The sequence below is a fragment of the Triticum dicoccoides genome, chromosome 7B (assembly GCF_002162155.2).
Source record: "Triticum dicoccoides isolate Atlit2015 ecotype Zavitan chromosome 7B, WEW_v2.0, whole genome shotgun sequence".
Lineage (NCBI taxonomy): Eukaryota > Viridiplantae > Streptophyta > Magnoliopsida > Poales > Poaceae > Triticum > Triticum dicoccoides.
Genome location: NC_041393.1, coordinates 329,834,427 through 329,850,480, shown reverse-complemented (window position 1 = coordinate 329,850,480; position 16,054 = coordinate 329,834,427).

The window sequence follows — 16,054 nt, the reverse complement described above, 5'->3', positions numbered from 1 at the left end:
CCAATCGATCGGCTTCAGTTAGCAGCAGTAGCAAAGGAATCGCTCCATCGGTTTCAGTTAACAGCCATCGATCGATCCCTCGGGTTCAGTAACGCGTAACCTGCAGTGCAATCGCTCGGGTTCAGTTAGAGCCCAACGCCTCGCTCGGCTTTAGTTAGAGCCAATGCCTCGCACACACGTGCGTACCTATACGAGAGAAACGCGCATCGCTCTCCCACCATAACAGGCAACTCCCCGAAATTTTCCTCCCCCTCGCTTCTACCATGGTTTTTTCCGTCATGGACGGCCCAAAGAATGTCATGCAGCTGCGTCTCCGGCCCGCCCAGGACGAAAAGCCCATTTTCTGTCATGATTTTTTGTCATAGAAGTAGGAGCCCACTACATCTATGATGATACCGGGTTTTGTCACAATTATCGTCATAGAAGTGTCATATGTATGACAGGAAAAAATTCATTCGGCCCAAAATGTCATGGATGTGTCTTTTTTTTGTAGTGCTCCTCGAGTCGCCCCTCCTTCTCCCTCCTCCCTGCTACATTTTGATTTAGTAGGCTAGTTCATATGCAACATTTTGATTTAGTTGACATGATTTAGTTGATTTAGTAGGCTACTTAATTTAGTTGATTTAGAACATTTTGATTTAGTTGATTTAGTAGGCTAGTTGATTTAGTTGATTTAGTATGCACCATTTTATTTTTATTTTCTCTGTACATGGATAGGTAGATGCTTTTGTTTTTTTGTAATAAGTTACTTTTTGGCAAAATGTAGGTGGTACCTTGTCATCTAATATGTTACTAGATCTTATGATTATAATTGTCCATCAAATTGCTTCTCGCGAAAGAACCGAAAATATCACATGCTACTGTTTTTCTTTCCTGCGAAGTGGATCGTTAATCCTTTGCTCATATTGCTTTAGGAAAAATGGCGCCACCACCACCACCACTATGTCGGCTGGGCAAGTCAAGATGCGCCAGCAGCCTTGCAACTGGCAAGCTGTTCGACATCTACTTCCAGCTGAGTTTTCGTCATGTGGCGGTAAGAAATTAGATAAAATGTAACAACTATTTTATTTTTATTGTTGGCGTTACTGCATTGTGTCATTTTGCTTATTTTACACAGATCGTCCCATGCAATGTGAGGTTGAAATTCAACAAGCTGACAGGAGACACTGTGACATTTGAGGCTCCTAGGGGGGCATACACTATGGAGGTCGATAAAGGATGCAATATGTCGCAGATTGGAGGAGATGGATGGGCTGATTTCCTCGCCCGCATGCGTCTTACTGGTGGTGAGTTGATCAGCTTCTCCTTCAGAGCAGAAAGACCCAAGCTGGCTATCATTTATCTCAACCTGGTGGAAGATGATGAAGATGACGAAGATGATGAAGATGATGAAGATAATGAGGACCCACTCGATGAAGATGATGAGTACCCACTTCATGAAGCCATCGTAGCTCAAAGAATGAGGCTGAGCAAGGAGGAGGTATCCAACCTATGGTACATAATTCCGCCACGTGCTGACTTTGTTGGGGTGCCATTCGTGACCCGCCTGACAAGTACCATGGTTGATAAACATGATATGGTATGTTATACTTAGAAATGCAAATTATCCGATGAAATACTTAGTGTACAGTCCAATGATATGGTATGTTGTGTGGAATATAGTCGATGATATGTTTTAGTGTAGAGTTCGATCACATGCTTATTAGTGTAGAATCTAAGGAACTATTAATAGTGTAGATAATCCATATATACTTATTTGCAAGAGTATGTGCGAGGCTATTTATTAATTGATATGTTTTTCTTATTCACAAATAGGCAAAGAGCCTATCTGTGAGTTATGGTATCAAGCCTGATGAAGAAGGCTCAGCTGGACTACACCTTACTACAAGGGGCTTGATACGTCTCCAACGTATCTATAATTTTTTATTGTTCCATGCTATTATATTACCCCTTTTGGATGTTTATGGGCTTTATTTCACGCATTTATATCATTTTTGGGACTAACCTACTAACCGGAGGCCTAGCCCGTATTGCTGTTTTTTTGCCTATTTCAGTATTTCGATGGAAAGGAATATCAAACGGAGTGCAAACGGAATGAAACATTCGGGAGCATGATTTTTGGAAGGAAAGTGATCCAGAGGACTTGGAGTGCAAGTCAAGAAGCAATCGAGGCGGCCACGAGGGTGGAGGGCGCGCCCACCCCTACAGGGCGCGCCCCCTATCTCGTGGGCCCCTCAGGCGGCCACTGACCTACTTCTTCCTCCTATATATAACCATGTACCCCGAGAACCTCCAGAGAGCCAACAAAAAACAATTTCCATCACCGTAACCTTCTGTATCCGCGAGATCCTATCTTGGAGCCTTCGTCGGCGCTCCGTCGGAGGGGGAATGGACCATGGATGGCTTCTACATCAACACCATAGCCCCTCCAATGAGTTGTGAGTAGTTTACCACAGACCTACGGGTCCATAGTTATTAGCTAGATGGATTCTTCTCTCTTTTTGGATCTCAATACCATGTTCTCCCCCTCTCTTATGGAGATCTATTTGATGTAACTCTTTTTGCGGTGTGTTTGTCGAGATCCGATGAATTTTGGGTTTATGATCAAGTTTATCTATGAGAAATATTTGAATCTCCTCTGAATTCTTTTATGTATGATTGAGTTATATTTGCAAGTCTCTTTGAATTATCAGTTTGGTTTGGCCTACTATATTGATCTTTCTTGCCATGGGAGAAGTGCTTAGCTTTGGGTTCAATCTTGCGGTGTCCTTACCCAGTGACAGCAGGGGTTGCAATGCACATATTGTATTGTTGCCATCGAGGATAAAAAGATGGGGTTTATATCATATTGCTTGAGTTTATCCCTCTACATCATGTCATCTTTCTTAATGCGTTACTCTGTTCTTATGAACTTAATACTCTAGATGCATGTTGGATAGCGGTCGATGTGTGGAGTAATAGTAGTAGATGCAGGCACGAGTCATTCTACTTGTCGTGGACGTGATGCCTATATACATGATCATGCCTAGATAATCTCATAATTATTCGCTTTTCTATCAATTGCTCGACATTAATTTGTTCACCCACCGTGATACTTATGCTATCTTGAGAGAAGCCACTAGTGAAACCTATGGCCCCTGGGTCTATCTTTTATCATATAATCTTTCAATCTACTTTTATTTGCATCTTTACTTTTCTAATCTAGATTATAAAATACCAAAAATATATTTATCTTATTATACTATCTCTATCAGATCTCACTTTTGCAAGTGGCCGTGAAGGGATTGACAACCCCTTTATTGCGTTGGTTGCGAGTTCTTTGTTTGTTTGTGTAGGTGTGTGGGACTTTTGAGGAGCTTCCTACTGGATTGATACCTTAGTTCTCAAAAACTGAGGGACATGCTTATGCTACTATTGCTGCATCACCCTTTCCTCTTCAAGGAAAACCAATGCAAGCTCAAGACGTAGCAAGAAGGATTTCTGGCGCCATTGCCGGGGAGGTCTTCGCTCAAGTCAAGACATACCAATTTTCAAGTTTTGGGTAAGGATTTGATGGACTATGGAATAAGGAGTGGCAAAAGCCTAAGCTTGGGGATGCCCATGGCACCCCAAGATATTCAAGAGTAGCCAAAAGCCTAAGCTTGGGGATGCCCCCGGAAGGCATCCCCTCTTTCGTCTTCGTTCATTGGTAACTTTACTTGGAGCTATATTTTTATTCGCCACATGATATGTGTTTTTCTTGGAGTGCCATGTATGATATTAGTTTTTGCTTTTTAGTTTTCCACAATCATCCTTGCTGTACACACCTTTTGGGAGAAGCCTACTTGATTGAAATTTATTAGAATACTCTACGTGCTTCACTTATATCTTTTGAGCTAGATAGTTTTTGCTCTAGTGCTTCACTTATATCTTTTAGAGCATGGCGGTGGCTTAATTTTGCAGAAATTGCTAGTCTCTCATACTTCACTTATATTATCTTGAGAGTCTTTTAGAACAACATGGTATTTTCTATGGTTATAAAATTGGTCCTAGAATGGTAGGCATCCAAGTTGGGTATAATAAAAACTATCATAGGAAGTGAATTGGATGCTATGATCAATTTGATACTATATAATTGTTTTGAGATATGGAGGTAGTTATATTAAAGTCATGCTAGTTGGGTGATCATGAATTTAAAGAATGCTTGTGTTGAAGTTAGCAAGTCCTGTAGCATGCACATACGGTTAAAGTTGTGTAACAAATTTGAAACATGAAGTGTACTTGGATTGTGCATCCTTATGAGTGGTGCTCGGGGACGAGCGATGCTCTTTTCCTACCAATCTATCCCTCTAGGAGCATGCGCGTAGTGCTTGGTTTTGATGACTTCTAAATTTTTGCAATAAGTATATGAGTTCTTTTGACTAATGTTGAGTCCATGGATTATACGCACTTTTACCTTTCCACCATTGCTAACCTCTTCGGTACCGTGCATTGCGCTTTCTCGCCTTGAGAGTTGGTGCAAACTTCGTCGATGCATCCAAACCCCGTGATACGATACGCTCTATCACACATAAACCTCCTTATATCTTCCTCAAAACAGCCACCATACCTACCTATTATGGCATTTCCATAGCCATTCCGAGATATATTGCCATGCAACTTTCCACCGTTCCTTTTATCATCATGACACGCATTACTTTTGTCATATTGCCATTGCATGATCATGTAGTTGACATCATATTTGTGGCAAAGCCACCATGCATAATTTTTCATACATGTCACTCTTGATTCATTGCACCATCCCGGTACACCGCTGGAGGCATTCATATAGAGTCATATCTTGTTCTAGTTTTGAGTTGTAATTCATATGTTGTAAATCAATAAAAGTGTGATGATCATCATTATTAGAGCATTGTCCCCAAAAAGAAAAAAAGAAAAAAAAGAAAGGCCAAAAGAAAAAAAAGAAAAAGAAAAAAAATAAAATAAATAAAAAGGGGGTAATGTTACTATCTTTTTTTCCACACTTGTGCTTCAAAGTAGCAGCATGTTCTTCATATAGCGAGTCTTATATATTGTGCTTCAAAGTAGCACCATGTTCTTCATATAGCGAGTCGCATATGTTGTCACTTTCATATACTAGTGGAAAATTTTCATTATAGAACTTGGCTTGTATATTCCTACGATGGGCTTCCTCAAATGCCCTAGGTCTTCGTGAGCAAGCAAGTTGGATGCACACCCACTAGTTTTCTTTGGTTGAGCTTTCATTCATTTATAGCTCTAGTGCATCCGTTGCATGGCAATCCCTACTCCTCATGTTGACATCAAATGATGGGCATCTCCATAGCCCGTTGATTATCCTCGTCGATGTGAGACGTTCTCCTTTTTTGTCTTCTCCACGCAATCTCCATCATCATATTCTATTCCACCCATAGTGTTATATCCATGGCTCACGCTCATGTATTGCGTGAAAGTTGAAAAAGTTTGAGATTATTTAAGTATGAAGCAATTGCTTGGCTTGTCATCGGGGGTGTAGAATTTGGGAACATTTTTGTGTGATTGCTTTGATTAGTATGCTTGAAGTATTACTATTTCTTTTGTCAATATGAACTTTTATTTTGAATCATTTGGATCTGAACATTCATGCCACAATAAAGAAAATTACATTGAGAATTATGCTAGGTAGCATTCCACATAAAAAATTCTATTTTTATCATTTACCTACTCGAGGACGAGCAGGAATTAAGCTTGGGGATGCTTGATACGTCTCCAACGTATCTATAATTTTTTATTGTTCCATGCTATTATATTACCCCTTTGGATGTTTATGGGCTTTATTTTACACATTTATATCATTTTTGGGACTAACCTACTAACCGGAGGCCCAGCCTGTATTGCTGTTTTTTCCTATTTCAGTATTTCGAAGAAAAGGAATATCAAACGGAGTCCAAACGGAATGAAACCTTCGGGAGTGTGATTTTTGGAACGAACGTGATCCAGAGGACTTGGAGTGCAATTCAAGAAGCGATCGAGGCGGCAACGAGGGTGGAGGGCGCGCCCACCCCTACAGGGTGTGCCCCCCTATCTCGTGGGCCCCTCAGGCGGCCACCGACCTACCTCTTCCTCCTATATATACCCACGTACCCCGAAAACATCCAGGGAGCCAACAAAAAACAATTTCCACCGCCGTAACCTTCTGTATCCGCGAGATCCCATCTTGGAGCCTTCCTTGGCGCTCCGCCGGAGGGGGAATCGACCACACAGGGCTTCTACATCAACACCATAGCCCCTCCAATGAGTTGTGAGTAGTTTACCACAGACCTTCTGGTCAATAGTTATTAGCTAGATGGCTTCTTCTATCTTTTGGGATCTCAATACCATGTTCTCCCCCTCTCTTGTGGAAATCTATTCGATGTAACTCTTTTTGCGGTGTGTTTGTCGAGATCCAATGAACTGTGGGTTTATGATCAAGTTTATCTATGAGAAATGTTTGAATCTCCTCTGAATTCTTTTATGTACGATTGAGTTATCTTTGCAAGTCTCTTCGAATTATCAGTTTGGTTTGGCCTACTAGATTGATCTATCTTTCCATGGGAGAAGTGCTTAGCTTTGGGTTCAATCTTGTAGTGTCCTTACCCAGTAATAGCAGGGGTTGCAAGGCACGTATTGTATTGTTTCCATCGAGGATAAAAAGATGGGGTTTATATCATATTGCTTGAGTTTATCCCTCTACATCATGTCATCTTTCTTAATGCATTACTCTATTCTTATCAACTTAATACTCTAGATGCATGCTGGATAGCGGTCGATGTGTGGAGTAATAGTAGTAGATGCAGGCAGGAGTCGGTCTACTTGTCGCGGACGTGATGCCTATATACATGATCATGCCTAGATAATCTCATAATTATTCGCTTTTCTATCAATTGCTCGACAGTAATTTGTTCACCCATCGTAATACTTATGCTATCTTGAGAGAAGCCACTAGTGAAACCTATGGCCCCCGGGTCTATCTTTTATCATATAAGCTTTCAATCTACTTTTATTTGCATATTTACTTTTCTAATCAATATTATAAAATACAAAAAATATATTTATCTTATGATACTATCTCTATCAGATCTCACTTTCGCAAGTGGCTGTGAAGGGATTGACAACCCCTTTATTGCGTTGGTTGCGAGTTCTTTGTTTGTTTGTGTGGTGTGTGGGACTTTTGAGGAGCCTCCTACTAGATTGATACCTTGGTTCTCAAAAACTGAGGGAAATACTTACGGTAATATTGCTGCATCACCCTTTCCTCTTCAAGGAAAACCAACGCAAGCTCAAGACGTAGCAGGGCTCCATCACAACCTGTACTTACCGCGTGGACACAGACATTCGCACACACTTAAACTCGGTTGGGTGGAAGAAATTCCTCAATGGCAAGAATCTTCGTGTTGGACAGGCCATCCTAATTACTATCAGGAACACCAACCGCCCAGGCTTGATGATGATGATTGTCTTCAATATCATCTAGAACTACATATGTGTGTGTGGCTATATCATCTAGAACTACATATGATAATCATCGTCGATATCATCTAGAACTACATATGATGATCGTCATCGATATCATCTAGAACTACATATGATGATCGCCGTCGATATGACCTTGTACAGTTTGAGGATGCATGTTGACTATGCATGAAATTGTTATCTAGTACTCCCTTCATTCCAAATTACTCGTCGTGGTTCGAACTAAAACCACGACGAGTAATTTGGAACGAAGGGATTACTACCTAGTACTTATAATGGTTTATGAATTTGATATCTAGTAGTACCTAGTATCTGAAAGGGAAAGGGGTATAATGGGAAAATGATGAAAGATATAGCGGTAGCGAGGGACAACGAAATCGCTACAGCTAACTAATAGTAGCGTGTTCCGCAAAAGCGCTGCTGATATCGTCAACAGTAGTAGCGTGGGTGCGGACCGCGCTACTACTATAAGTTAGCTGTAGCGCCTTATTAATAGCACGGCCACCCGCGCTGCTGATAGCCTCAAAACCCGTGCTACTACTAGGGTTTTCCCTAGTAGTGCTAGGTTAATAAGTTAGCCCCAAAAATAATATAAAATAGCACATTAATGCATATAAAACATCCAAAACAGATAATATAATAGCATGGAACAATCAAAAATTGTAGATACATTGGAGCTGTATCAAGCATCCCCAAGCTTAATTCCTACTCATCCTCGAGTAGGTAAATGATAAAAACAGAATTTTTGATGTGGAATGCTGCCTAACATATTTATCCATGTAATTTTATTTATTGTGGCGTGAATGTTCAGATTCAGAACAAAATTTTAATATTGACATAAAAACAATAATACTTCAAGCATACTAATAAAGCAATCATGTCTTCTCAAAATAACATGGCCAAAGAAAGTTATCCCTACAAAATCATATAGTCTGGCTATGCTCCATCTTCATCACACAAAGTATTAAATCATACATAACCCCGATGACAAGCCAAGCAATTGTTTCATACTTTTGATGTTCTCAAACTTTTTCAACTTTCACGCAATACATGAGCGTTAGCCATGGATATAGCACTATAGGTGGAATAGAATATGGTGGTTGTGGAGAAGACAAAAAGAAGGAGATAGTGTCACATCAACTAGGCGTATCAATGGGCTATGGAGATACCCATCAATAGAATCAACGTGAGTGAGTAGGGATTGCCATACAACGGATGCACTAGAGCTATACGTTTATGAAAGCTCAAAAAGAAACTAAGTGGGTGTGCATCCAACTCGCTTGCTCACGAAGACCTAGGGCAATTTGAGCAAGCCCATCATTAGAATATACAAGCCGAGTTATATAACAAAAAATTCCCACTAGTATATGAAAGTGACAACATAGGAGACTCTCTATCATGAAGACCATGGTGCTAGTTTGAAGCACAAGTGTGGAAAAGTATAGTAACATTGTCCCTTCTCTCTCTTCTCTCATTTTTCGTTGGGCTTCTTTGGCCTCTTTTTATTTTTTTTGCGGGCTCTTGGCCTCTTTTATTTTGTATAAAGTCTGGAGACTCATCCCAACTTGTGAGGCAATCATAGCTTCCACCATACTTTCCTCACATGGGACAATGCTCTAATAACAATGATCATCACACTTTTATTTACTTACAACTCAAGAATTACAACTCGATACTTAGAACAAAATATAATGGAATGGTGGAAGTTGCATGGCAATATATCTCGGAATGGCTATGGAAATGCCATAATAGGTCGGTATGGTGGTTTTTGAGGAAGGGTAAATGGTGGGTTTAATGCACCGGCGAAAGTTGCGCGGTACTAGAGAGGCTAGCAATGGTGGAAGGGTGAGAGTGCGTATAATCCATGGACTCAACATTAGTCATAAAGAACTCACATATTGCAAAAATCTATTAGTCATTGAAACAAAGTACTATGCGCATGCTCCTAGGGGGATAGATCGGTAGGAAAAGACCATCGCTATTTCCCGACCGCCACTTATAAGGAAGACAATCAACAAATAAATCATGCTCCGACTTCATCACATAACGATTCACCATACGTGCATGCTACGGGAATCACAAACTTTAACACAAGTATTTATACCAATCCACAATTATTCACTAGCGTGACTCTAACACTACAGGAATCAGCTACTTTGCCATCAGCCACGGCGGACGGCAAAGGCACGGATGGCGGACGGCAAAGGTCTTTGTCGTCCGCCGCGGACGGAAAAAGTGGACGGCAACGTACGGGGCGGAAAAGAGCTACATTGCCGTCTGCTTCAGGCGGCTGACGGCAAAGGGTCATTTGCCATCAGCTGCCGACGGCAAAGAATACTAATGGCAATAATTGCGTTGTTACTCTGTTAGGTGGTTAACGGCAAGCCTTTGCCGTCGGCCACTGATGGCAAACATCGGAAGGCCTTTGCCGTCCGCCGCTGTAGGCAAAGTTTTTTTTCTCTTTGCCGTCAGCCACTGTTGGCAAACTGACCAAATAGGTCAGCCTCCCAGGAAGCGCAGTTGCCTGCCACGTGGCCTCTTTGCCGTCCGCTGCTAATGGCAAAGAGACCTTTGCCGTCGGTGGCTGACGGCAAAGAGCCTGCATATTGGCTCTTTTTTTCTGTTTTTTTAAATCCAACAATTTTCACAACAAATATATATGACATATATAGATATATTTCACAGAGCTATTTAACAGCACATAAGTTTCATCGTACATACATATATAGTTCCATCCACTCATACATAGCAAGTTCCATCAAGATAGCAAAGTTGCACATACATATTACAATGCAAAGTTTCATCAAGATAGCAAGTTCCATCGTAGCAAGCTAGAAGAATACTAGAAGAGAATGAAATTAAAAACAAGCACTCCATCATAGCAAGCTAGCTTCCGAGAAGTGAATGAAATCTGCAAAATGGCAAATAAGAAAGTTAGGAAAAGGTGACTAGAAGAAGAAGACTAGAAGAAGAAGCACGCCATCATTTGTGAGGTAACTTAGGTGAAATGGATCGTTTATGAGCTAACTTAGGTAAAATGCATCATTTTAGAGCTAATGTAGGTAAAATGGATCGTTTATGAGCTAACTAAGCTAATTATGCCATTTTTTACATAAGTAAGGTAAGTACATGTCATTATTGAGCAAACCTAGTTAACTAAGCATATTATAACTAACTTAGGTCATTTTGGAGGAAACAAAGCTAAGTACAGATCGTTTTAGAGCTAACTTAGGTAAAATGGCTGGTTTTGGAGGTCAGTAAGCTTATTAAGTCATTTTGCAGGAAAAGAAGCTACGTCTAGGTCATTAAGGTAAGCATATTGGATGAAATAAAGCTAAGTCTAGGTCTTTATGCATTTGTTAAGCAAAAAACTAGAGAAACTTACCTTGATCATGGAGGTGTGGGAGCGGGCTGGCTCAGGCCAGTAGCTGGAGAAGGATCGTGTGATGCTTGTATGGAGTAACGCTGCACCAAAGATCATTTCCAATGTTTCGTTAGCATGATGACACTCAAATGTTAAGACTAGCAAGTAACGTTCATTCAAATTAAACTCACTGTGGTTTCAGGAGCAATCTCTGGATCAATGGCTATGGAGCCACAGGACCTCCCGCCACTAGATATCATCACCTGCTCTGGATTGTAGGGGATCTGGCTCGGGTTAAACTCCTCCCCTTTCCTCGCCTTCCCCTTGACTTGCTTGTAAGAGGCAGTGTGGGCCATGGCATACAGGTCGTACCCCTCTGGCACCTTATCCGTCTTATTGTAGCATGCCTGAAAGAGAGAAACAAAGTAAATTAGTAATTAAAGGGCTCAAGCTAGCATGATGAATGAATTGCATTAATAATGAAGCAAACCACATTACCCAATTTCGCCTGAACTGATATAAGCTGGAGCTACCTTGATGGTGTGGCACACCTTCAATTTGGGCATGTTTGTCCTTGGCCTCAGTCGGCTCCCCTTCCATCTTTCAACACCTGCCATGACAAAGAGTAAACGAAATTAGTACAACATAAAAAAATACCGACATGAATAATAATATGTATATCACTTAAGTGTATCATCATCAAGTACAACATAAAAAAATTGAATTCCTGACACTACTAATAATCTCGATCAGTATCATCAATAAATGCATAATCATCATCATCACTATAATCAATGACGGGCTCATAGGGTTCAGTGGCATCAACATGTGGAAGGCCACCTTTACGTAATCGGTCAAGCATTGAGAGGTTGTCCGCAGCAGTAACCTCTTCTTGTTCCAGCTCTTCTTGTTCCTCCTCTGGGGTGATGTGGGATTCACTGTCGCTGTCTACTTCAATGTTTTGGGGTGAAGTATACCGGTTCTTGAAACGCTTTTTGGAAAGACGCGTCTCTTGGAAGAATTCTCCTTCATATGTGTCTGGGTTAATGTGAGGTTCATAATCCTCTTCCTTTGGGGGAGATAGTCTAGCACGTGGCGGCACTTCATAAATGACATCCCAACCTTTCAAATTTGGATTAGTTTGGAAGGCCCAGGGTAGATAGAATACTTGGGTCGCCTGTTGAGCCATAATATAGACATCAGGAACATCTAAATGGGTGCTTTGGTTGATTTCAACTAGCCCTATATGTTCATGAGTCCTTCTAGTCTCCTTCGGCTGAAACCAATAACATTTGAAGACTACGACATTCGGTGGGTTTTCACCACAGAATAGAAGTTCATAAATTGCTTCAACTCTCCCATAATACTCTATACCTCCTTCACTGATAGCAGATACACAACAATTTGTAGACTTCCGGTCGGCCATAGATAGCTCTTTGCCATAGGTACGAAAACGATACCCGTTGATGTCGTATTTGTCAAATGAACGGACCTTATAGTCAAAACCATTAGCGACTTGTCTCAATTCGGCGTCCATAGACTCTGAATTAGCCTACAAGTTTAATATGAAAGGATTGTTGCATTACGCACAAATTAGCGAATGAAATGAAACTGTCTAATAGAGTTTACCGTTTGTTTGAACCAAGAGATGAAACCGGGATAGCCGCCTCCTTGCTTTGCGAGAAGCTCATACTCTTCGACGGAATCCTTTTGTATCACCGCTCCATACGAGAATAGGGCGACGTATCGACTATATGAAATATCCAGGAATAAGAGCAGTTCAAAGGAAATAGAAGTTGCAAAACTATGTACCGAGAACTTACTCTATGTATGGACGCACTTCTATCAGGTTGTTGAAGATATACAACGAAATGGTCCGCCATTCTTCGTTATCCAAAGATACTGGATTTGAAACACTGGCTGGTGCGAGATTGCCTTTGAATAGGCTGAGGTTGGATCCACCCTTTTTAGGCTCGTCAGCATTGTACCGAGGCTTCGGATTATGCAAATGACAATTTTTGGTTTCGTAGTGTGCTGTCACGAAGTTTGCCGCCTCCTCAGTGATGAATGCCTCAGCCATAGACGCTTCAATTCTACGTTTATTTTTACATTTTTCTCGAAGCGTCTTCTGCATCCTCTCAGTTGGGTAGCACCAACGATTTTGCATGCCCCCCCCCCCAATCTTGCCTCGGTCGGGAGATGCAAAATCAAACGCTGCATTGGATTAAAGAAGCCCGGTGGAAAGATCTTCTCTAACTTGCAGATCAACTCTGGCGCCAACTCTTCCATTTCTTCTAGCATGCCAGGCAATAGTTCTTTCGCACAAAGAACACGGAAGAAATAGCTGAGTTCTGCCAGTATTAGCCATTCATCCTCAGGGATGAAGCCACGCAACATCACCGGCATTACCCGCTCAATCCATATGTGCCAATCATGACTCTTGAGACCAAATATCTTCAATTTATCAAGACTCGCTCCCCGCTTTAGATTCGCTGCATACCCATCGGGGAACATCAATTGCATTTTCACCCACAAGATAATTTCCCTCATAGCTGGCCTTCCAAGATTGAACCATGCCTTTGGCTTCGTCCAGTTCTGCTTTCCTTTCGGTTCTTTCATGTTTTGTAACAGCCTATCACATAGCGCCTCCAGATCGACTCTAGCCTTAGTATTATCCTTTGACTTCCCATCTATGTCAAACAATGTACCAAAAAGTGCCTCGACGATATTCTTCTCAGTGTGCATCACGTCGATGTTGTGTGGGCAAAGGAGGTCTTTGAAGTAAGGCAGATCCCATAAGCATGTTTTGTGAGTCTAGGCGTGCTCAGAATTATACCCCTTGAAGTACCCTGGACGCTCTGGATCTGGCTCGAGAGCGTTTAACTGATCCAGGGTCAGTTGGCCTGTCAACACGGGTGGTGCAGAGTTTTTTTACAACTCTACCTCTGATGAAGTTCTTCTTGCCTTTCCTAAACTTATGGCGAGGATCCAGGAACTGTCTATGCATGTCGAAGCAAGAAAACTTGCGACCGGCCTGAAGCCAACGAAACTCAAGAGCTCCCTTGCATGTGGGGCACGGGAACCTTCCATGCACACACCAGCCAACGAATAGCGCATACGCCAGCAAGTCATGTGTCGAGTACATGTACCAGACACGCATTATGAAGTTTCGTTTGCTATAGGCGTCGTATGTCTTGAACCCATTATCCCAGGCTTCTTGCAATTCGTCCTTAAGCGGCTGCATGTACACATTCATATTTTTCCCCGGATAGTTGGGCCCTGGAATTATCAACGTCAGGAAAATGTTCTTTCTTTGCATAATCTGTCCGGGGGGGAGATTGAGTGGAAAGACAAATACGGGCCAACAACTGTATTGGGTTGCCGTCATACCAAACACACTGAACCCATCGGTGCTGATGCCGACTCGAGGATGCCTCCGATCTGCCGCTTTGTCAGCATGTAATTCATCAAACTTTTTCCATGCAACACCATCCTATGTGTGTACCATCATCAGATTACCATCTGCATCTAGTTCGGTTCTTTTGCCTGTTTTGTGCCATGTCATCTGTCTGGCCGTCTCTTCGACCATGAAAAGACGTTGAAGTCTTGGTACGATTGGCATATACCGAAGAACACTAATAGGGATTTTGGTTTGTGTCTTCTCACCCATACCGTTGTCTACCACAATATACCTGGAACACTTGCAAATGGGACAATAGTTCAAGTCCGCATAGTCAAGCCTAAATAAGGCACATCCTTTCTCACAGGCATGTATCTTCTCATAGGGCATCTTCAGTGCACGGAGGATTTTGTCCGACTGGTACAGGTTTGCAGGCATTACATGGCCTTTGGGTAGAAAGCGTCCATATACTGTCATAATTGCGTCATAGCATTCTCTGCCCAAGTTGAACTGAGCCTTCAAAGCCATTACTTGTGAGATGGCATCCAACTGACAAAGCTCAGTGTGCTCGTGGAGCGGACGTTTTGAAGACTCCAACATTTCATTGAAGGCCTTTGCAGATTCCTCCATCTCCTCGTTCAAATCCCGAGCATCATCATAGTCTTGCACCATGTTTTCCATCGCGGTACCATGCTCGTCGGTGCGACAATGATCCACCTCAGCTCGGTCACGTTGGGTAGACTCACCATGAAATGTCCACACCGTATATTCGGGCGTAAAACCATTCTTCTGCAGGTGTTTACCCATTTCAGCCTCTGTCCTCTTTTCCCAATTGCCGCATCGGAAACAGGGGCACCAAGTTTTCCTCTGGCCATTTGCAAATGCGGCTTGCACAAACCCCTTGGTTTTTGTGAACCATTCAACGCTCCATTTGTTCTGACCAGTGTGACCGGTATACATCCACGCACGATCAATCATCTTGACTTTCAGAGCTACTGGACACACAACAATTATATATATAATTCACCATGTATATATTCATCAGTTGATCTACTTTGTCAATTTTATTACGTCCATGCAACCTACACTCTAATAGGTAATGATAGGTCCTAATCCCACCCGAGTATGTGTAGATTGGGTTCATTTTCCCAAGCTATGCTCCGGATCCGACGCAAAATTTCGGCAGCACCTCCCCGTTGCTCTCCTGATACACGTCTCTGCAATAAACAGAGAGGATGTGTACCCGGAGAACAACAGGGGAGGCACTGACGAAATTTATGCGTCAGATCCGGAGCAAAGCATATGGGAAAACGAACCCAATCTACACATACTCGGGCTGTCCATGAATAGCGTTGGACAATTCGAAAGAATCAAGGTTATAAATATGCAAATGCATGCATATTTATAACTATGACGCTTTCGAATGGGAGACACATATTGGTTACGCATACTGATGATTCATGACACATATATAGCTAGCTACCAAATTTCATGTCATTTGTGCAAATAATTAATGGGGGAGAAGGACATGTCATTTGTGCTCACCCACGAACGAAGGGGCAGAGCTCGTCAAACGCACGGCGAGGTCGTCGAACACCAAACCTCGCAGCAATGAAACAACTGCACATTTAAATCTACCCGATCAACACAATTATATATGATGTTTTTCATAACAAAATCGAAAAATATATGACCTAACTAATAATTCACAAATATATAACCCCGTCAGCCTCTAGAAGGCCAAAGAGCACCTTTTCGGGAGGTTTAGGGGGTCGGGGTGTCATGTCGGTGTCGGGGTGCTG